We start from the raw sequence: 22,846 nt of genomic DNA, 5'->3' as shown, positions 1-22,846 counted from the left end.
ACCGTGACCGCTGCCCACTAGAGGCCAGTATGACCCCCACTCTCCAGTTCTGACAACCAAATGTCGCCAGACATTACCACGTATCGAGAGCTGCTCTGCCAGGTACTCTTAAGGGCTTTCCGAGTATGCTCTCAACCCTGTGAGTTAAACACTATTATTACCTCCATTGTGGAGACAGGGAAGCGAGGTGCAAAAAGGGTCAGCAGCTTGCCCAGGGTCGCCGAGCCGGTGAGGAGCTTAGCTCCAGAGGCGCATTCCTAACTCCTGCCCTCCGCCGCCCCTAAACCATCCTGTGAAGACGCCAAGATCCTCAGAGGGCCCACCTGCAGCCCTCTGGAGCAACAGGAGGAAGCTGCCCGCCGTCACATCAAAGTCCTTCAGAGGCTCCTGACAGCTGAGAGGAGCCTCCTGCGCTCCTTCCCAGGCGAGTCGCCTGGCCCCCTGGAAGCCCTCCAGCGTGTCTTCAAAGCCCGCAGCTGTATTCATGGGATCACCAATGCCCTCCATCTGGACACCAGACTTCCACAAATGCTGGCAAAGACCGCGTTCACTTTCTCACAGCCATGCCGCTTCACTGGCAGGGAACCAACACCCCTCAGCTGGTAAGCCAGGTCTCCTGCGCCCTGATCTCGTGTGGCCTCCCTCTGGAACCAAAGAGCAGGACTGTGGTACTACAGCTGCTTGCAAACGTCTCATCTCGGGAGTCGCCTGCCATGTTTCCAGCCTGTTGAGGTGTGTGAATCTCGACAGCGCCAGCTAACCCACAGCGATTCCTCTCAGCTTAGAGTCCTCTGCCGTTATTCCTGGGGGCCTTGAGCTGGACGCTGAACTTGATGTAACTAACACAACTGCGAGGTGAGGCGAGGTGAGGACACAGGCCACTGGAGTCGCACTGTGTTGTGATCAGCCACTCTTGGGTGCCGTCAACTAACCACGATTCTCCAGAATGGGTCACCTGTATCACCTCTCCTCAGCTCAGAAACCCTCCACGGCACCCATCCACTCAGAAAGAAAGGCCAAGCCCTTGCTCTGACCTGTAAGAACGCACGTGATCTCCCCACCAGCACTTCTCTGCTCTCCTTCCCCATTTCCCTCATTTAGTCTGCTCTACTCAGACGGGCCTCATTGTTCGTGACTGGGCTAGGCCCACTCCCTCCTCTCTGGCTGTTCCTTCAGCCTGGAATGCTTTCCCCCTAGACACAGGCTAGGTATCTACCCACTCAGCTCTCCACTCATCTTCTCCACCTCTGGTCAAAAATCCCCCCTACACCTCACATTTCAGATCCCTCTCCCTGGCTTGCGAAAAACTTTGGCTGTCGTTTTGTTCGATGCTGTATCACCAATGTCTAGAACAGTGACTGGTACACAGCAGGCTCTCGACACAAGTTTGTTGAATTAACTTACTCATCGGGAACTACACCGCCACAGAGCAGGCAGAGCAAGAGGGGAAGAGGCGGTAGCAATAGGTCAGATACCCACTCCAGCCCCTCTGGCCTGGCCGCTGGCTAGACACAGCCTGAACAGCACAGTGTGATCCGCAGCCCCAGTAGGGAGGGAGCTGGTCTTGGCCCGGGGCTCTTGTGAAGCGGCAGAGGGCAGAGTAACTGACCAACTGCCTCAAGGCCCACCAGTGGGCAGATGGGGCATCTCTCCAGCCATCTAAGCTTGGAGGAAAGGGGCTGCAGAGGCTTCCACCTGCAGGGCAGGAAGGCTCTCTGCTCCCCACCTTGGGGGTCCACAGGATACCCTCCACCCCCAGCAGGCGTCTCCAACAACCCAGGCCTGCAGCCTCCTGCAGAGAAACACTGTATTCTCCACTTCAGCAGCTACCAGTCACAAGACACCACAAAGAACCACGTGAAGATCATACTTCTGGAGTTGGCCAGGGTGGGGCTCGAGCTTTGAATTCCACTCGCTGGGTAAAAGAGCTTAAGTGTAGTGACGGCGTGGGGAGTCAACAGTACAGGTTCATGCCCACAATAAATTAAGAAAAACTCCGGTGTGGCCGTCGACCTGCGCCAGGCTCCTGGGCACGATTCCCTCCTCCTATCTCCCAGCCAGGGGCCAGTGAATCTAGCCCCAAGAAGCCAAAGCTGAAGGCCCTACAGGAACTGGGGCTTGAAACCACCAGTATGGCCAGTCCCCTCCCTCCCTCCGGCCTCCAGATGCCCCTTCTGAAGATGGTGGACTGCACCTGCCCCGCCGCGCCCCAGCCGGTGAGGTGGCCGCAGCCTCACGTGGCCGTGGAGGACTTGCATTGCGGCTAGTCAGCGCTGAGGAACGCTGTCTGCGGGGCCCATACTCGGGATTCCAAAGACTCACTACAAAACAAAGTAAGTAAACTATCCCCTTAAAAATTACTTACATTGAGGCGGCAGCCATCATTGAAAAAACACTTTTTCAGGCTGTTTTGTGACCAGAAAGCACAGCACTAAGGACTGAACCGTTCATGGAGCAGAACTGGGTGGCCACTGAACTGAAGAGGTCCCGGGTGACCCCCGAGGCCTCACCACACTTCCTAAACACACCCTCCCCTCCCCAAAGATAAGAATCTCAGCTCACATGCCCCCATCTGCACCCCAACCCCGTTTGAGGATGGAGGACGAGGCAAGGTTAGTGACAGGAGTTTCACATCTGAGTCCTTGTCAGGGGGGTCGATTACAGTATAAATGTTGGGGGGATCTGGAATCATTGTTGGGACCCAAGCACAGGCTGCTCTCCCCAGCCACCCCTCAAGGATCCTGGCACTCACGCTTCCATCCTCTTGGCACCGGGTCCCAGATTACCCAACCACTCCCTCAGTCTGTCCCACCCGGTCGCCCTGTTTCATTTCCTCTGTAGCAGGAACACCACAGTGTCTCCCGTACTCACAAGATCATAGGACCCAAGAAAGCAGGGACTTCTTGTGGCCCACAGTATCTCCAGCACCAAATGAAACACCTGATGTGTGGTAGGTAACTGACGAATATTGAAATGAACAGATGTCTAAATGAATGAGCAAATTAGCAGAACAAGTGTGAACAGAAGGTTTCGCCAAGTTAAAAATTTCCACACCCTTACTTTGCCACGACCTGGTCAAACAAGGGGCCAGGGGCTTGTCAGACGTCAGCCCAGGACCTGGCAGACCCAACCGGTGCCACATTTGTTGCCAAAGGCACATTGCTATGCTCACAAACACACTCTTATACCAGAAGGTGTTGTTTCTACAGAACTGGCGAGGGTTAACCTTTGACTCCCTTTAATCACTACCAGCTCCAAGGTTGCTGGACAACACTGCGAGCTGATGTCAGTATACTCTGTGGAGTCCCAGGAGAGCTAGGCCTGGAGACACCCTATTACCCAGGAAACCTCCTTTCCTCCTTACTCGCTCAAGAGGGCCAGCCTGGGCTAAAACCCCAGCCAGCAAGCCCCAGACCTCCAAGTACGCTTGGTCTCCTGGAAGCAGAGGAAAGGGGTTTGGACGCAGACCTGAGGTCCAACCCAGCCTCTGTGATCACGGGCCGGCTGTCCCTGGACAAGGTCCTGTATCTCTTGGGCCTCAGATTTCCCATCTGTAAAATGGGAGTAGCAAGAACAAGTTTTGGGAGGTGTGGGAGCCTCAAAACGTATCCCAGGATTGAAAGCCCACAGCCTTAGCACCGGCTGAGCCCAGAGCAAGCACTGGGCCCCTGGAAGCTGAAGGTGACTCCTGGTCTGGGCCTCCCCCCAGTGCGTGGCAGCGCCTCTCCACTCCAGGTCTGCCCCAGGCCAGCACGGGGAGCAGTCCAGAGCTCCCACCTGACACCACAACCACGACTGCACTCACCTCTCCTCCCAGCCGCTGGGTCCACTGCACTCATGGCACGCACGCAGCTGCCCAGGCAGACGGGGGACTGCCACCCAAACTCTGCCTGCACTAAACGTGGATCCCACGTACTAGCCAGGTTCAGGGTTGCATCGCTGGGGTGGGGAGGATCATGGGATGGAGGAGAGAGATGAGGCTTTGTTGGAGAAGCCACTCTCCCTTTCCGGGTACAGCACCTCCTAGAGAAGGTGCCCAGACCCCTGATCAGAGCCCTCTCCTGAGCGGTGCCCCCGTTGCAGAACAGCTGCTCACAAAGCTCTTCGGCCACAGGCAGAGGCAGTGGTACAGTGGTGCAGAGTTCCAGACTTGGACAAGTCAGAGAAGGCATATCATCAACAAATACCTGGATGGAGCAGTAATCCTTCCAACCAATTAAGAAAAAGACCAAGGAACCAAAGAGAATATAGCAAAGGACAGGAAAAGCAATTCGCAGCTCAAACCCACACACCTAACAAACGTGGAAAGGTGTTCAGCCTCATTCAGTGACCAGGGAATGCAGGTTAAAACCGAATAACACTTCTTGCACATTTCGCTGGCAGGCGTTCATTGACATAAAGGCTTAGAGTTCACTGACATAAAGGCTTTGTTCATTGACAAAAAGTACTTCATAGTATCTAGTAAGGCTGAAGGCGTGCATACGCTATGAGCCAGCAATTCCACGTCTAGGTGTATCCCAGTGTGACCTGCCTTTGTACGTGTACACACACTAAGGATGTTTATTGCAGCACTGTGGCAACAGCAAAAGAATGGAAACACCTTAAATGTCCAAGAGTGGAGGGATGGCTGAATAAACTGTATCATCACACAACTGAATACAGCCATTTAAACTGAAGAAAGTACTCGCTATGGACCTATTAGGATAAACCTGATGTTTAAGGTTTTCAAAAAACTGTAAACAGATACTTATAGTATGGTCTCATTAATTTAAAAAACACACAAGACTATCTATAGCGCGTGTGAGCTAAAAGAATTTAAAACAAAACAAAACATGGAGGAATCACCCAACTCTTGGTGACCATTACATTCTAGGAAGAGATCAAGTAAACTGGGATGGATCGTGAGGACGGGGATTAGTTCTATTCAGACAGAATATGCAAAAACATGAGCATTTGTAAATCTGGCTGTCACATGGGATTCTATTATCTTTTATATTTTGAAATATTTTTATACTGAAAAGAGGGAGTACAGATTTTAAGACAAAAATTCAGAAGCTATAAAAGATAAATTCAACAACATAAAGATTTAAGAAGCAGAGGGCGGCAGGAGAAGGGGGAGAGAGAGGATGAACAGTTAAAAAACAAATGACAAACGAGGAAAAGTATCTCTGTAACATAATATGTATCAGACCAATGAATTCCCTTAGCCTGGAACGTGCTCATGCAAGTCAATAAGGAAACAAGTCAACAAATCAGACAGAGGAATAGGCAAAGGACATGAATGAGCAGTTGACAGTCCATAATATAAAGGCAGAGGAAAGACCCATTCTTCACTGATCGTAACAGCAAAGCTCCAGAGGCCTGAGAGCACACGCTGCTTGGGGAGGTGGGGAAACGGGCCCTCTGTTAGATCACAAGTGGATCAGGGTGACCTTTTTGGAAGTGACCTGGCAATATCTGTCAAAATCCCCTTAGCCTGGGAATTCCATTGCTAGAAGTTTATTCTACAGAAAAGGCTCCTATATTTGCATGAACTTTTCTATCACAGTCTTTACAGACAGCCCTATTTGTGACAGTGAAAGATGTAAATGACTTGAAATTCTACCGAAAATCCACAAGGACCCGTTTAGAAGCATAACCACACAAACAACGAACGGAACGCTACGCAGCTGTGAAAAAGAGGATGCAAATGCATGCACGCTGACACCAGATTATCTCCCAAGTACATGATGAAACTTTAAAAAGGTGGGTGGAGAGCAGTGTTCTGTGTATCTCCAATGCCCTTTTAACAAAAGACTTACACGCATGTATGTGGATATGTTGCTAAAGGAATAGATTATTCAAAGGATGCGCAAGAAACTAAGGGGGCAGGGGTCTAGAATGCGGGAAAGGCCTTCTTTATATCATATACCGTTTTATTTTTTATTTATTTATTTATTTTTGTCTGTGTTGGGTCTTCGTTTCTGTGCGAGGGCTTTCTCCAGTTGCAGTGAGTGGGGGCCCCTCTTCATTGCGGTGCACGGGCCTCTCACCGTCGCGGCCTCTCCCATTGCGGAGCACAGGCTCCAGACACGCAGGTTCAGTCGTTGTGGCACACGGGCTCAGTAGTTGTGGCTCGCGGGCTCTAGAGTGCAGGCTCAGTTGTTGTGGCTCGCGGGCCTAGCCGCTCTGCAGCATGTGGGATCTTCCCAGACCAGGGCTTGAACCCGTGTTCCCCGCATTGGCGGGCAGATTCTTAACCACTGTGCCACCAGGGAAGCCCCATATACCCTTTTTAGGTTTAATTTTTTTTAACGGGTGAGTGTGATACACTTTCAACTAAAATTTTGCTAAAAGGAAAAGAGGAGAGGAAAAAAAAAAAAAAGAGGAATGTAAACTCTGGAGTCTCACACACCCGGACCTGCATTCCAGACCGACCGCTTATTGGCTGCACAAGTGTTGGATCCTCTCTGGATCTCAAGTTTTCTGCTGCATCAAATGGAGATAAAAACAGGGCACTTCCTTCTAGGGTGGGTGGATATGCCAGGTAAGAGGGGCTCTAAGGTTGTTACCGGGGAGAAGTAGAAGCAGCTGGTCTCAGACTCCAGAATGCGCTTCATCTTTCCCCCTCATGGATCCAATGGACACAGGCCATTCTTCTCTCTCCTTATGTTCCACTCTGCAGACAGGGAACAGCAGGGGCAGGGCCACCAGGCACAGCTATGCAGACTGGTGTGTGTGGCCAGGCCTGGGTAGGGAGTGAGGGCTGAAATCCAGCCCTCTCTTGGCTTGTCAAACCATCACCCTCGTGCAGGGCTGTGTCCAATCGCAGAGGTCATTCATTCTGCTTTCCGTAAAGGCTCTGTACAGGCTAGCAGCAACGTCATTTACAGCAGAGCAATTTAACCCTTCTCCAGAATCCTTGCCAGGTTATAAAGAGCCCAGGGAAAAGATCTGGGGGTACATAGACCAGGGGCGGGGCGTAGCCATTCGGGAAGTTGGTACAGTCATCCCATCCGTATTTATCTTTTCATGTGTCATTTCCTCTGAATTCGCAGGAACACCCTGTTTTACCAGCAGAAGTGGTTTCTAGGGAAAGAGTCCTGCCACCTTTGGCCCATCGACACCCACTTCATATACCTTGGGCAGCTGAGTGATGTTCTAAGTGAGGTCACCCTGAGAGGAATCCTGAGTGGGAGAAGAAAAGCCAAGGGGACACACCCCTGCCCCGCCTGCCTGCTCCTCAGAAGGGCTTGTCTGCAAGAACAGCCCTGTCCCAGGGCAGGTTTGGGGTCCTGAGGCCTCCAGGGACACGGTGAGGCTGGGCAGTCCAGAAGAAACAGGAGCTGACAGGGACTGCGGGCCTACTGCACCCAGGGCACAGCCTCAGGCACTGAACTACAGCAGGAAACAAGGTAACAGGCCTGTGCTCCTGGAGTGCACACCTGGGGAGCGGGGGGAGGGGTGGGGGGAGACACCTGACAACCACATAGATAAATAAGAAAAGGTGCCACGAAACACACGGTGAGGGCTTCCCTGGTGGCGCAGTGGTTAAGAATCCACCTGCCAATGCAGGAGACACGGGTTCGAGCCCTGGTCCGGGAAGATCCCACATGCCACGGAGCAACTAAGCCCGTGCACCACAACTACTGAGCCTGTGCTCTAGAGCCCACGAGCCACAACTACTGAGCCCACGTGCCACAACTACTGAAGCCTGCACGCCTAGAGTCCGTGCTCCGCAACAAGAGAAGCCACCGCAGTAAGTCTGTGCACTGCAACGAAGAGTAGCCCCTGCTCGCCGCAACTAGAGAAAGACCGCGCGCAGCAATGAAGACCCAACGCAGCCAAAAATAAATAAAATAAGTAAATTTATTTAAAAAAAGAAGAAGAAGGAACACACGGTGAGGCCATCAGAACAGGGCAGTGGAGCAGAGGGAGATGGGGCAGCACCTTGGGATGGAGCGTTGGCAGGTCCCTGAGGGGCTGACTCTTGACCTCAGACCTAAGCGAGAGGCGGTCATGGAAAGGTGGGTGGGGGTGTGGGAGCAGAGGTTCCAGCCCGAGAGAAGAGCAAAGACCCTGGGGCCTGTGGGGTGTAAGTAACAGAAACAGGTCCAAAGTGACCGGAGACAGTGAGGAAGGGCCAGTGGCGGTGCCAGGGAGACCCGCTGGCCGGGTGGTACAGGACGTCACAGGCCAGCCTGGACGTTACTCAGGGTTCCATGAGAAGTCACTGGAGGGTATGAACAGAAGAGTGACACTCTGGACTCATTTTTTAAAGATCCCTGGGGCTGTTCAGCAGCTCTTGTGCAAAACCTCATTTAATTTTTTTTTCTCTTATTTAATTTTTAAAACACTCTGTGTGGTAGTCCTCTTTCATTCTCATTTACAGATGAGCAAACAGGCACACAGAGGTACATTAAGGGTCCCGGGGTCTCCAGAAATAAAGAATTCAAACAGTCTGAACTGCTCAGAAGCCCTACACTCTCTGGCACCCATGAATTGGGGGGAGCTGTCTGGGGTGGATCTAGAAAAGCTCCTGCATCTCTTGGGCCTCAGATTTCCCATCTGTAAAATGGGAGTAGCAAGAACAAGTTCTGGGAGGTGTGGGAGCCTCAAAACATATCCCAGGATTGAAAGCCCGCAGCCTTAGCACCGGCTGAGCCCAGAGCAAGCACTGGGCCCCTGGAAGCTGAAGGTGACTCCTGGTCGGGCCTCCCCCCAGTGCGTGGCAGCCCCTCTCCACTCCAGGTCTGCCCCAGCCCAGCACGGGGAGCAGTCCAGAGCTCCCACCAGACACCACAACCACGACTGCACTCACCTCTCCTCCCAGCCGCTGGGTCCACTGCACTCATGGCACACACGCAGCTGCCCAGGCAGACGGGGGACTGCCACCCAGACTCTGCCTGCACTGAACGTGGATCCCACGTACAGGCCAGGCTCAGGGGGCGTTGGAGTCCTCAGTGGCCAAGCCGCTCTCCCTTTCTGGGTACAACCCCTCCTAGAGAAAGTGCCCAGTCCCACGGGGCGTGGCCACAGACCTCCAGCCAGAGCCAAGCTGTCCCCCTCCCCCGGCAGCTCCAGGGGCAGCACCCGCTCCACTCTGAGCAGTGCCTCATTTGCAGAGCGGTGTCCCCTCTCCAGAGCTGGTACTCCCACAGTTCCCCAGCAGGGACGCTACAGGGCCAAGTTCAGTGCACGCCTGAATTTCTGTCAGGAGCCCACCAGGGTCAGAGCTGCTGAGGGTGGGATTAGGGCAAAAGGGGAGGATCGTGCATGGTGGAGTGCGGCGGGGCAGCACGGCCTCTGGGGTGGGGTTTCTGGAGGAGAAATGAAACTGCGGAGAATGAAAACAAGACCTCCGTTTCCTCCAGCAGCCTGTCCCCTGGGAACAGCGAAGCCGATAAGAGAGACCCTTTTGAGATCGTTTCACATCAGTAAGATGTTTCCACAAATCAGCTGTTTATACAACTCTCCTGGAGGTAAAGGTTACCAATGAGGAAGGGGAGGGGCGGCTAGCATTCTAGGTGTTGCTGGGGAAGGTGCAGACCTTCCAGTCTGACCAGTGGTCCCTCTGGGGCAGGGCCAGGGCAGAGCAGGTGGGACTGCTGGCACGAGGGCTGCCAGGTCATCAGGGATGACCCAGAGCCTCCCCTGCCAGGGGCTCACGCAGCCCCTGTAGGGAAACAGGGAGGCAGATCTGAGCACGCACAGAGCCGGGAGGCACCCAGAGGACACTCTGAGCCCCTTCCCAGCCCAGCTCCGCTCTGGTCCACTGAGACCCTCCGTGTTGAAAACCTACAAACACACCTCTGAGCACAAACACACGAATCCCTGTTCAAGCACAGGAGCACAGCCCAGAATAAACATGACCCCTACACACACACACACTCACACACACACACACACACACACACCTCTCCCCCCTCCCCCCCCCGCCCCCCTCTCTCCTCCTTCTTCCTCCTCCCTGCTGGCCCCACTTCCCGCCACAACGGACAGCTTCTGGGGCCTGCTGGGCCTCCTCTGCCAGGGCGCTGTCTTCCCCCATCTTTCGAGAAGGGCACTGCCCACCGGCTTCCTTCAACTTCAGCTCCGGCTCCAGCGAAGTTTGTTTGTCAGGTTGCAGGTCCCTTGGGTTGTCAGCCAGGGACCTTGAGATTTGAGAGGGGCCAGGAGTGGCTGAGCCAGTCCTCTGGGGATCTTGTCATCTCCAAAAGTTGAGAAAAGGGGAGCCCTGGGCTCCTGGCTTGGGGCGGCCAAGCCCAGCTCCTGGGAAGGGAGCCTCACCCCAGCTGTGTTCAGAGGTACCCGGGAAGATGGGTTGTCGAGCAGGGGGCTGCAGGAAAGCAAAGAGGGGGGGACACTCGGCCTTGTAAGCGTGTTCCCGGGGCCAGGGGAGGCAATGTCAGGCCCCGGGGCAGGGCACCCCCCCAGTGAGCGTTCACTCACCATCCTCCTGGCCTGTCCCAGCCTCTCTGCACCTGCACCTGATCTTCATCTTCCTACTACCAAGTCCAGGAAACCCCTAGGCCTTCCCCTGCCCACCTCCCACCCCATTCAAGCCCTTTGGGGCTCAGGCCCTGAGGCATTAGCAATTCCAGACTCATCCTGGCTCCCAGTCCTGGGGGAGGCGGAGGGGGGCAGGACTGGGGCAGTCTGGGCCTGGGGACTGAGGATTCCAGTCTCGGGCTTGCTCGGCAGGTTTGGGCCGTGCCCACGCCGCCTCTCCCCAGAGCTGCTGGCCCAGGGTCATAGAGGGTGCCCCTGGGCGGGCACCCTAGATCTCACGGAGGGCGGTGCCGGGGGTCAAGCCACGAGCCAGAACCCTGGGCTCTCTGCCACTCACGCCCAGGAAAACCCCGGGCTTTGCCAGCAGCTCCTCCCCTCTGCCCTTCTGGGAGCCGTCATGGTTCTCAGGATGGAAGGGCAGGAGCTGCGGCCCGCGCATGAGCACCACCCTCAGGGCCAGACCACTTCCTCTTTCTGAGGAAGCCTGGTGCCAGAAGCCGGCTCAGAGAAACCGAGGCACAGAGGAGACCCTGAGAAGGCCCAGGAGACTGCGCCACCGCGGGGCCCTGGCCCCGTCTGAAGGTGGGAGGCCAGACAGGCATCCCCATCCATCCTCTTGGCCTCTTCCACGAGCCCTTCCTCCTGCCTAGAAGCTGTCAGGGTCAGGGTCCTGGGACAGGGCCCCTCCTGCCCCCAGGAACACACCCAAGCCTGGCCAGTTCACCTGGCCTTCCCGGCCTGTCAGTCCAGCTGTTCCGGAAAGAGAACATTTTCTTCTCACTCTATTTGGACAGCTGCGGGGACAGTGACAGTGAGAAGAGAGTGTCTGATTATTGAGGGGGGTGGTGTGCAGGGGACAGGGCCACAGGGTCTCTGAAGTGGCCGAGGGTCTGGAGCTGGGGAGGCCCCAGGTGGGGGGCTGCGTGAGGAGCTGGGAGGCCTGGGGCCACCCGACAGGGTCAGCGTCCCTCAGCAGCACCATCAAGAGAACAGCTGGAGGGGCTTCCGGCCCAGGTCCGGGGCTATAGGAGGAGGGACGAGGGGCTTCCGGCCCAGGTCCGGGGCTATAGGAGGAGGGACGAGGGGCTTCCGGCCCAGGTCCGGGGCTATAGGAGGAGGGACGAGAAGCCCAAGGCACCAGGGAGACCGATTCCCATCTTTAGGGAATGTGCTCGGTTACAGGGTGGGGTAAGGACGCCTCTGAGGCCCAGCCCCAAACCTCCTCTGGCCTCACTCCTGGACTCTCCTCTGGCCTCACTCCTGGACTCTCAGGCCCAGCAGCCCCTCCTCTGCAGGTCCAGCGCTGACAGGCGGGGCTCCAGAAAGGAAGACAAGGCACCCACAGGACAAGGCCAGAGGACCTGGAAACGGAGCTTCCTCCGCCCTGGGAGGCGGGAAGTAGGACCGCGGGGTCAAGCCAAGGCTCTTCCTCCTGCCGCTGCCCACCCTCCCTCCTTCTCGACAGTCTCTCTCCCTCCCCTCCGCGCCCCTCCCGGCCCCTGCCCCCTTTCCAGCCGCCCCATCCTGCTGTCACCTTGTCCCCATCTCCAGCTCCTCCTGCCTGCCTCCCCCGCCCCGGTTATGTAAGGGGCCTGAGAACACACAGAGGGAGCTTTGTTGTCAAACCAAATCCATACGGAGCCGGGATCGGCCGGCGCAGCTGTTCCCCATTCCCTCCGCCTTGGCAGGGGTGAGGCACCGGGCAGGAAGCCCCCCCACGCCTCCATTGGGGGAGGTGGGGGGCAAAGCACACTGGCCCCAGGGCCCCCAGGCAGCTGAGTGGGTGGCCCCGGACCAGCCACCACCACGTGGGACCACAACAGGGGAGCAGCTGGCCCCCAAGACAGAGGAAAGCCTCAGTGCAGAGCCAGGGCCCCAAAGCCCAGAGAGGAGAGCTCTGGGCTAGGAGCAGGGCTGCACAATGAAGGCCTGGAGGGGGGCCCAGACCCACACCAGTGGACCCCATTCTCGTCCACATGCGGATGCAGGCCCATGTTCTCTCTGCCACACAACCCGTGTACGTACTCTCCCGCGCGCACACGCACACACACACACACACACACACACACACACACACACGCGCACTGTGTGCGCTCACCTGGAGGCATCTGAGCAGAAAGCTCCTCCCTGCTCTGATCAGCCTCCTCCATCCCAGCAGGTACCTCTGGAGAGAGGAGGGTGGAGGGCAGAGGTCAGAAGCCAGAGAAGCTCCACCAGCCAGCTCTTCTGTGGAGGCCCTCTGGCTCCGGGATGAGATCCTGCCTTCCGGCCCAGGAAGATGTCCAAGAAGGGAGGTGAGGGCCCAGGAAGCTGAGCTTAAGATCAGAGCATCCGCACCCGGGGCAGGCCCTGTCCCTTCACCCACCCCGACTGCTGCACGAGCGTCCCGCTCGAAGATGCTGGGGCCGCCAACAAGAGGAGGCGCTCCTGAACCTCCACGGCTGCAGGGCACCCACCCGAAGTCCAGCTGCCACATCAGGCAGGACAGCAAGGATGCCGGGGCCTGGGTGAGGCGGGGGCAGAGGCACAAGGGAAAGAAGAGGAGGCAGACACAAAGGAAGAGGGATGGCTGGGGGAGGAGCTGAGAGAAATCTGAAGGAGAAGGGAAGGAAGGCAGGCGGGTCGGAAAAAGAGGAGAAAAAGGAAAAGGACCAAAGAGGGGACAAGAGGAGAAGGGGGCATGTGGAGAGAAGGGCCCACACCTCCTGCAAGGATGCTTGCACACCCTCTCAGCCGGACAGGCGGGTCCAGGGGAAGCAGCACAGGGCGGGGGCGTTTCCAGAGCACTGGTCCCAGCCCACCCAGTCCCACCGTCGGCCACGCCCCAGGGGTTTCAGCCTCAACAATCCTGGATCATTGGAACCAGAGGGCAAACCAGGACCTTGGAGAAAGGAGAGACGGGTGGGATGGAGCACAGGAGAGGCAGCCCCTGTCTGGGGGAAAAGTCGCTCTGAGACCTTGAACAGTAAGTTACTTTTCTGAGTCTCAGCTCCCACCTTTGCAAAAAGAGTTACCGAGAGGCTACCACGTGCCAGTGCGGTGCCGGGTGCTGGGGACACGATGGGGAGTCAGACGGTCACGGGTCCTATCCGACAGTCTAACATCAGCCAGGACCTCTGAGGCCTCCCGAGCTCGCCAGTGTCTAGCATCTGTGCTCCGAGATCCATCCCATGAGCTGCGCTGCGGCAGACGCTATTAGCCCAGTTATCGGATGGGCTGATGGAGAACCAAAGTCCCAGACCTGCCGGAGGTCACACAGCTGGGGGCGGACAGAGAAGACAAAGGCCACCTGCCTGGCTTCCTGGCCCCGAAGGAAGGCACTCTGCAGTCTTTGGGCCGCACCCTGAGTCACAGAAAACCCACCAGCCAGCACTTACAGAGCCAGGCCCCAGGTGCTGGGACACGATCTGAAACGCACTCTGGTTCAGAAGTGAGAAACCGAGGCTCTGTGTCAGGCCCAAGGCTGTGCAGCCCTGCCCTCCCCCACCCGTCTGAGCTCACGGGTGGTAGGGTCCCCTGATGTCACAGGCTGGGACCTGTGGGAGGGTGGGGTAAGTGACAAGGGTGCCTGGCCGTCAGGGGAGCCTCAGAACAGGCTCGAGTCGGATGCAATCTAGGAAGGGGACTGCCAGCGGCGCCCAAGCCACCGTCAGGGGACAGTGGGAGCAGAGGTGGGGAGCTGAGAACACGCGGCTGGGGAAGTAGAACAGTCTGACCGGCGCCCAACGGAGGTTTTCAAATAAAAAGGGTTTTAAGCCGAGACACCCTCTCTCCCACTTTCAAATGAGATTTTATGTGGAAACCCAATATGTAGAAGGAATAAGAGTGGGGTCGTTGGGGTGAAGCAAGAATGGGGGCGAACCCGCCTTTTGAGCCCTCACTCCTCAGCTGACACCCCAGAGGGTTCCACCCCTGGGGAGCTTTTCGTGGACCCGGATAAGGGGAGAGCTGACATTGGGCAGGAGGGGAGGTTAGGGCCTGTCTGTGCAAGGACCCAAAGGCATGGCTGAGGAGGGGATGGGGGCAGGAATGTGACCAGCTGCCCCTGGCATGGGGGAGTGGGAGGATGCCCTCCCGGTGGGCGGACTCCTGCCCACCCCACCCCCAGGGCTCCTGCCTGCCTCTCCTGTGTCTGAAAAGGCTGCCAGGCCAGGCTCCAAACAGCTCAGCTGTCAAAAGGGAAACTCTTTGCCCTTCGCCCAAGAAAAGGGGGAAGCAAAGCAGGGACACAGTGAAGACACTGTAGCACTTATTGTTAGACATCATTCCAGGCATGAAGGACACGGCAATGAGATGACAGGCTCCTGGAGCTTACGTGAAAACCCTAAAGAGTCAGGGAGGAAAACGCCTTGAGAGTTTTCAAGCCCATTTCACACCACACACATGCCCCTCCAATGCCTGCATCTCCTCTGGACCGTCCCTGCCAAGGTCACGGGTCCAAGCTTGAACATCTCCAGCCGCAGGGCACTTGCCCCCTACACAGGCAGAGGCCTGCTCCTGAGAGCTCCAGGTGGCCACACTGAAGACCCTGGGTCCCTCCCCACCCAGCCTAGGCGAGGGAGTCCACAGAGCACTGAACACACCGTTAAACGTGCAAGTTTTACTTTTGATCACGACAAAATATGAAGCTTCATCTCGAGTTTTGCTGGTTCTGAGTCAATTGCTCGGAACCAAAGGAAATGAGCCGTCTCCCTTCTCACCTGCCCAGAGTTCCCAGGTCCCTGGGTCTCTGGCACCGCCCGTCCCCTGCTTTGCTCCCCTCCCGTGACCTTCAAACAGTGGGTTGCCAGGGTGGGCCCCTGCTGGCCCCCACTTCTGTCCTGCCATCCCTTCCAACCAGGCCTCCCTCCTCCTGACCTGAGTGACCTCTGAGGAGCAGAGGGGAAGCAGGTCTTTGAGGAGCCTCTCTGGCCTCGAGCCAGGCCAGGCCAGGGTCCAGGAGAGCCCCAGAGCAAAAGGTACTGTGGCCTGGCAGGAATCTGGGGAGCCAGATGCCAGGAGCAGCCACCTCGGCCGGGTCCCCGCGCTCAGACCCCCGGAGGACCCCTCCCCTTCCCCACGTGTCCCCGTGGTTGCCGGATGAGGCCTTGCAGCCTTGTGGGCGGCAGCGGGGGAGCCGCATTTCCAAGGAATAGGAGCCGATGGGCAGGCCAGACGGAAGCAATTACCGGAGGGAAAGGGGGAGAGGTGGGGGCCGGCAGGGGCTGGGAGGGGCCGCAGAGGGGAGGGAGGAAGGAGAGCCCAGCCCTGCCCAGCTGAGAGAGGCAGGGGATGGGGAGGCAGGACCGGCAGGGCCAGACGTGGGCTTCGGGGCTGCACAGAGCCCTGGGCTGCGAATTGGGAGGGCTGTGTTCTCGTCACCCACACCCGGTGGCCTTGAGCAAACCCTGTCACACCTCTGAGCCTCGCCCTCTTCATGGGTCACAGGGCAGGGGAAGATGAGCTCGCAGAGTTGCAGGGCAGAAGCGAACTGGGCTGAAAAGTGCAGGTTTTGGAAACAGGCCTAGCGAGGAGTCCCAGCTCAGCTGCTTAGGAGTCGTGTGACCTTGGCCGAATGGGTTAATCTTCCAGAGCCTCCATGGCTTCAGTTACAAATGGGCTTAATGAAAGGGTCGTGCTTACGTGAAGTGATGTAAATAAGCGGACAGCACTTTTTGTTTTTTTAGGTTTATTGGGTCAGGCTTTTAATAAGTGCTCGATAGATAAATCATAACTAGTTTTGTTATTTACTAAGTCCCTTTTTACTATTATAAGGACAGGTATTTGCAGAGGCTGCACGGGCAGAGGACACAGGGCAGACCATGGACACAGGAGCATCACCGCAGGCCCTGGAACGTGCACCCCGGAGGAGGGTTTGGACCCACGCAGAACAACAGTGCGCGGGCCCGGCACTCTGCACACTGCTCCGTGCCCTCTTTCTAGCAACCATGGTCCCCACCCTGCCCAGGAAAGCAAGATCCTGGGGCCCCCGACACACTGGGGCTTTGAAGTGAAGCTGCAGACAGGAAGAAGGGGCCATCCTACGGCCAGGCCTTCCTCACCCCCGCGGCCCAGGGGGCCACCCCCCCGGCCACCCCCCGGCCCCAGCAGCACCCTCCTCCCTGCTGGGCTCAGGGCAGAGGCCAGGGCTTCAGATTCTAGAGCGTTCACATCATCTCTCTGCAGGATGGCTTGGCGGGGTGTGGGGTGGCAGAGATAAGGCAGTCATCCGGCTGGAGGTCTCCCGGTCCCAGGCAAGGGGCCAAGATTAAAGTAAAACCTGCAGCTTGGGATGGCCTTCCTCACGCTGAAGAGCGATCAACCCAGTGCAGCTCCTGGCAGAGTTCACCCCGTGCCAGCCTCAGGGGCACCAGTCGGAGGCCCGTGGCACCTGGCTGGGGCCCACACATCACACACAGCTGCTCCCACTTGCAGCTACATTTGACCACTTCCTCTATCCGTAGAATAAAGAGTGTCACTCACACTCACATTCACACACACACACACACTAGGAATGTGATACAGGTCAGGAGTGAACGTGAGGCCAGGGGTGGCCGCAGCCCCTCCAGGGGCACTCAGAACACTCGTGCAGAAGTGCTGAGCACCTCTGGGAAGGGGTGACAAACGAGAGAGGGGAATTAATGACTAGAGGCACCCAAACCTGCCTGCCCTAGTCATTTCCTCAAGGAAACCAAAGGTTTCAGGTCAAGGCCAAGAGTCGAGAAGGAAGGAGGACCCGAGGTCGAGAGGCATGAGAAGCCAGCTCGTTTCTGCAGGGAAGTGTGTAACCCCAGGGCAACTGAGGAGTCAGGAGGGGGAGGCAGGCCCTGCATGTTTTCTGGGTGTCCCCCCACCTGACTGCCCTGCTCCCTGGCACCGAGGGTCCAACTCCCAGGGCCTGGGGACTCAGCTGGCTTGTGGTGGATGCCTTGGGCACAGTCTGCAGGTCTGGCTCTCAGACTCTGGGACCCTCTGGGACATTGATCTGAAGGGTCCCTTTCAGGAGGCTGGAGGGTCCCACCCCACCATGGGCTGGGACCCCTTTGTGTCATTCTGAGATGGAGGGATCCCTTCCCCACGACGGCGGGGGCAAACCTTTGAGCTGCTCTGAGAGGAAGAATTCGCCCAGAGAACATACCCAGGTAGGGTCTGGGCGGGCACCCAGTGCAGGGCAGATACCAGGCTAGTAGGGGTAAACCACAGACGGCCACAGGTTAAGCTGGGGCACAGGAAGGGGGGGCTGGCCTCTCTGCTCCAGTTGGTGAAGGGTAGGGGGGCCTCTTTCCAGGATTTGTTATATAATTCTGAAAGGAGCAGATTCTCGGTTCTCTCCAGAAAACTGGATCCCAGAGATCTAAGAGGGCTGGCAGGGTGGAGAGGCTGAGCAAGTCTGTTTCTGAGGAGTGGGGACTGAATCACTGCTCTGGGTAGGGAAGGGGTGAGGGAGGGAAGGGAAGACGGCCCAGAAGACGCCGAGGGCTTCCTTGGCCTGGGCCTCCACTACGCACGGGCCAGGGGCCTGTGGCTCTGAGCACAGCCCACTCCCAAGCCACAGATGCCTCTCCACCCACAGTCCAAGCAAGAGGCTCCCGCGCTACTTTCCTAACTCCACCTCCCGTCTACCCTCCCCTCCTAACCCCTGACCACCCGGACTCTGGGGGAAAGCCCCCGACTCCTGGCTCTCCCTCAGCTGCTGGGAGGGAGACCCAGGGCTCAGGGGACAGACTGAGATCTCCCGCCCAACACATGGATGCTGAGGGATGGAGGCACGAAGAGCACGTGCAGGGGAGACACAAGCAGAGCCAGGAACAGGCTAGAGGGACCTGGGCCACCTCGGCTCGGGCAGGGGTTATTCACAGATGAGCTCCCGGCAAAGAGAAAAAGCCCCAGAAGTTCATTTCTAGGCCCCAAACAGCTGGCGCCTCCCAGGCACCCCCTCTAGAGTTATGGGGCAGCTTTGGTGAGTGTGGAGAACTTTGGAGAGTGCGGGAGAACCGCTGCTAATAGCAAACACTCACATACCTCCGCCTCTGTGCAGGCACCTTCCACAGTGCCCAACGCCTTTATGATCCCCCCCCCCGCCCCCCGTGGCACAGCAAGGCTCAGGAGAGCGCGGTATTGGTTTGTGCCTCTGGTGACACCCTAGCTGTACCAGGCCCGTTCCCAAGGTTCCGCAAAGAATAAGTCTGCCTGAACTTGGCTTCCACACTGTGCCTCCCCGCAGCGGTGGAAAGCACAGGCTTCTGTGAGAAGCGCATGGGGGTGCCAGCCTGTGGGTGGGCATGAGGTCACATGGGCACAGCTGAGCACCCGGACGGTGCCTGTAGCCCCAGTCCTCTGGCAGGAGCCCCCAACCCCAGCACTCGGGACCCAGTCTGCGGGACAGACGGAGGAAGTGGCAGCAGTAGGTCAGGCCTCCTGGGCCCAGAAGGAGCCTCCCCCAGGACTGAGAATGGAGGGGGCAGTGCTGGCAGACATGTTGGCAGCTCTGGGCTGCCTGGGAGGTCCCAGCCAGCAGGGGCCCCAGGGGGGCACCCAGCACAGATGGCTGAGCCCAGCGATTCTGCCCCCAGCTGGACTCCACCTTCACCCCAACCCCATCCCATCCCACTGCCCACCAACCAGGCAGCTCTGTGGCCCAGTGGCCTAGGCCCAAAGAGCCCCGCAACGTGGACTGGTGTATTGGGCACAGCCAGCCTGCAGCTAGCAGCCCCACCTTTGGGCTCTGCTTGGTGACCTTGGGTCTCCTGCACACAGCCAGACCCAGCAGAGCCTGCCACTTGCAGGCAAGCCAGCCCAGGATCTCCTGGACTCGGTGGGGCAGTTGTGGCCAGAAGTCGGCTCAGAGGATGCGCAGGGGTGGGGGCTAGAAACTTTCCAGAGAAGAGGACCGTCCCGTTTGCTCACTCCCAAGGAGCAGAAAGAATCGGCTTCCCGCGAAAAACTGGTCCAGGGCAAGGGATCCCAGGGCTGTGGCCTCCCCACCCGGCCCCGGCCCCGCGCGGCGCCCACGTGCCCGGCCCGACCACCTCCCCGGCCGCGGCGCCGGGCGGGGAACCGGGCAACCGGGCAGCCGGGACCCGGAGGCGCTCCCCACCCTCCCTCGCGGGCCCCACGGGGACCGGCCGCCGCGTACTCACCCTCGCGGGTGGCGCGGGGCGAGGCAGGACAGTTCCGCGCGCAGCTCCGATCCGCTAGGCGCACGGGCTGGAGGCGCGGCACTGGCGCGGCGGCTCCGCTCGGCCCGGTCCCTGTCCCGGGCTCGGGGCCGGCCTGTGAGCGGGTAAGTCCGCCTGCTGGGAGGCGGGGGCCGGGCACAGGCGGGGGGCGGGGAAGGGGCCGGACACGCTTGCGCACACAGCCGGGGAGCCGACTGGGGAGCGGGCGGGCAGGAGGAGGAAGGGCGGGGTGGGGGAGGAGGAAGGACTCGACTCGGGAGATCCTGCTTGCGGGCGGGGCCGATGCCGGGGGCTCGCGATGGTCCGGGAGCCGCGGAGGCCGGCGGAGAGGGCAGGCGGCGGGGCCAGGAGCGAGGGGCGCGGAGGGGTCGACCGACCGGGCAGGCGCGGAGGGGCGGGAGAGGAGGCTGGTGGGGTGAGGGTTGAGTTCTGGCGGGCGCAGCCTGTGAGTGGCACCAGGATGGATATGCCCAACGCAGCCTCTGCACACCCTCCTGGAAACAATGAGACCCAACAAAGGGTTCTCCGCTCTCCCACGCGATGAACCGTGTCCTTCCCTCGCTCGGGAAAGTGAGGCACAGAAGAGGGAGGGCCACCTGCACTCCCCATGCACGGTGGCCAGGTGCCCTGGACAGAGACCTGGACCCTCCCTCTGCCCTAGTCTCGACCTGCCACCCCCAAACTGCTCCCTCTGCAGCCTCTTTGCACACCCTCTCTTTGGCCCTGAGAAAGCTTCTCAGTTGCTGTTCCTTACTGAAGGCGCCAAACATCCTGTCTCCAGGGGAAACCCCATCAGGCCCTTACCCTGGTTCCTGGGGCCACCCACCCCAATCAAACCTGGGAACTACTCAGGCCGAAGAATAGTCCAAAAGTCACCCGCAGGACAATCCCCATCCCCCCAGACACTCCTTCATAGGTGCACAGCATTTACTGAGCGCTTAGTGTGAACAGCCTGATGCTGGGGGCTCCAGGGCTCCAAGGAAAAACGTAAGACACGCCCCGCCCCCCCCCCCCGAAGCTTACTAGAAAGAAGGCTCACAGTGGACTCCCACTCAAAAATAAATTAGGACATAAAAGCTTTTGCACAGCAAAGGAAACCATAAACAAGATGAAAAGACAACCCTCAGAATGGGAGAAAATATTTGCAAATGAAGCAACTGACAAAGGATTAATCTCCAAAATTTACAAGCAGCTCATGCAGCTCAATAACAAAAAAACAAACAACCCAATCCAAAAATGGGCAGAAGACCTAAATAGACATTTCTCCAAAGATATACAGACTGCCAACAAACACATGAAAGAATGCTCAACATCATTAATCATTAGAGAAATGTAAATGAAAACTACAATGAGATATCATCTCACACCAGTCAGAATGGCCATCATCAAAAAATCTACAAACAATAAATGCTGGAGAGGGTGTGGAGAAAAGGGAACCCTCTTGCACTGTTGGTGGGAATGTAAATGGATACAGCCACTATGAAGAACAGTAGGGAGGTTCCTTAGAAAACTAAAAATAGAACTACCATACGACCCAGCAATCCCACTACTGGGCATATACCCTGAGAAAACCATAATTCAAAAAGAGTCATGTACCACAACGTTCATTGTAGCTCTATTTACAATAGCCAGGACATGGAAGCAACCGAAGTGTCCATCAGCAGATGAATGGATAGAGAAGATGTGGCACATATATACAATGGAATATTACTCAGCCATAAAAAGAAACAGAACTGGGCTTCCCTGGTGGTACAGTGGTTGAGAGTCCGCCTGCCGATGCAGGGGACACGGGCTTGTGCCCCTGTCCGGGAAGATCCCACGTGCCGCGGAGCGGCTGGGCCCGTGAGCCATGGCCGCTGAGCCTGCGCGTCCGGAGCCTGTGCTCTGCAATGGGAGAGGCCACGACAGTGAGAGGCCTGCGTACCGCAAAAAAAAAAAAAAAAAAAAAAAAAAAAGGAACAAAACTGAGTTATTTGTAGTGAGGTGGATGGACCTAGAGTCTGTCATACAGAGTGGAGTAAGTCAGAAGGAGAAAAACAAATACCGTATGCTAACACATATATATGGAATCTAAAAAAAAAAAAAAAAAGTGGTCATGAAGAACCTAGGGGCAAGACAGGAATAAAGATGAAGACCTACTAGAGAAGGGACTTGAGGATATGGGGAGGGGGAAGGGTAAGCTGTGACAAAGTGAGAGAGTGGCATGGACATATATACACTACCAAACGTAAAATAGATAGCTAGTGGGAAGCAGCCACATAGCACAGGGAGATCAGCTCGGTGCTTTGTGACCACCTAGAGGGGTGGGATAGGGAGGGTGGGAGGGAGATACAAGAGGGAAGAGGTATGGGGACATATGTATATGTGTAACTGATTCACTGTTATAAAGCAGAAACTAACACACCATTGTAACGCTATTATACTCCAATAAAGATGTTAAAAACAAAAAATAAGTTAGGACAGGATGTGACCAAGTGTAAGGTGTGCGTAACTGACAAAGAGGGTTCACGGAAATGCCAGCTCAGGCTCACTGGAGGGTTTATCTGCTAAGAACATATAACAGAGGAAGCTCTACCCTGCGTAAGCAAAGTGGAGAAGGCAGGGTGAAGATAGAGGGCTTCAAGTGCTTCCACAGGTGACTCTCCATCCTAAGTCCCACCTTGCGTGGGCAGAGGTTTTTCCTACATTTCCCCAGTGTCTAAATTATGCTTGAATAGTGCCTTTGGCTTTGTCAATCAAGCATTCATCCAACAAATGTTTATTGTGTATCAGCTCCAGGTCTGGCACAGTGACTAAAGTCTCTGCCTGGGTCAAGGTTAGAGGAAGAGAGAATAGCCTCCCTGGTACGTGGGTGGGAAAAGTGGCCCACAGAGAGTAAGCAATCACCCAAAGCGACTAGGTGAGTGTGGCAGAGCTGACCTGAGAATCAGCCCAGCTCCTAAACTTTGCAAACTCCTTAATGAACTAGATCTAAACATGGTTGGCAGTTCTTGTTATGAGCCATGTAAACTTCACTCTGTGGGAAAACAGAACTGAAGGGCCAAATTTTGCTCCTGGAGACCTGATTTCCAACTCTGCCTCGGTCACTAAGTAGCTTTAATTTTCTTACTAGAAAAAAATGGAAATAACTGTGCTTATTCAAAGGGATGTAAGTTCAAATGGATACACATTTGCTCTGGCAGTATAAGGTGCTGTATAAG

General features: G+C 56.9%; 1 protein-coding gene and 1 long non-coding RNA gene across 7 annotated transcripts in view; one reads left to right on the top strand and one right to left on the bottom strand.

Annotated features, from left to right (window-relative positions):
- The window catches only part of ST3GAL4 (ST3 beta-galactoside alpha-2,3-sialyltransferase 4), a 40,559-nt gene that overhangs the window by 13,373 nt on the left and 4,340 nt on the right, over positions 1-22,846 (bottom strand). For 2 of the 6 annotated variants that reach the window (XM_030840958.3, XM_060304281.2), the window contains exon 1: positions 19,608-19,993. The exons of 2 other annotated variants lie outside the window; for them this stretch is intronic. The gene's annotated coding sequence lies outside the window, so the exon portion shown is untranslated. Of the gene's footprint in view, positions 1-19,607; positions 19,999-22,846 lie in introns of those variants that run through there. 2 more of the 6 variants (XM_060304280.2, XM_030840976.3) reach the window with 2 other exon arrangements.
- Positions 7,323-11,861, top strand: LOC138842787 (uncharacterized). The gene is made up of 3 exons (XR_011377642.1): positions 7,323-7,394; positions 9,354-9,461; positions 11,784-11,861. It is a non-coding gene; the product is annotated as an uncharacterized lncRNA (long non-coding RNA).

Source organism: Globicephala melas, chromosome 8, assembly GCF_963455315.2.
Source record: "Globicephala melas chromosome 8, mGloMel1.2, whole genome shotgun sequence".
NCBI classification, from domain to species: Eukaryota; Metazoa; Chordata; class Mammalia; order Artiodactyla; family Delphinidae; genus Globicephala; species Globicephala melas.
Note: the sequence above shows the minus strand (reverse complement) of the source record. Positions and strands in the feature narration are given on the sequence as shown.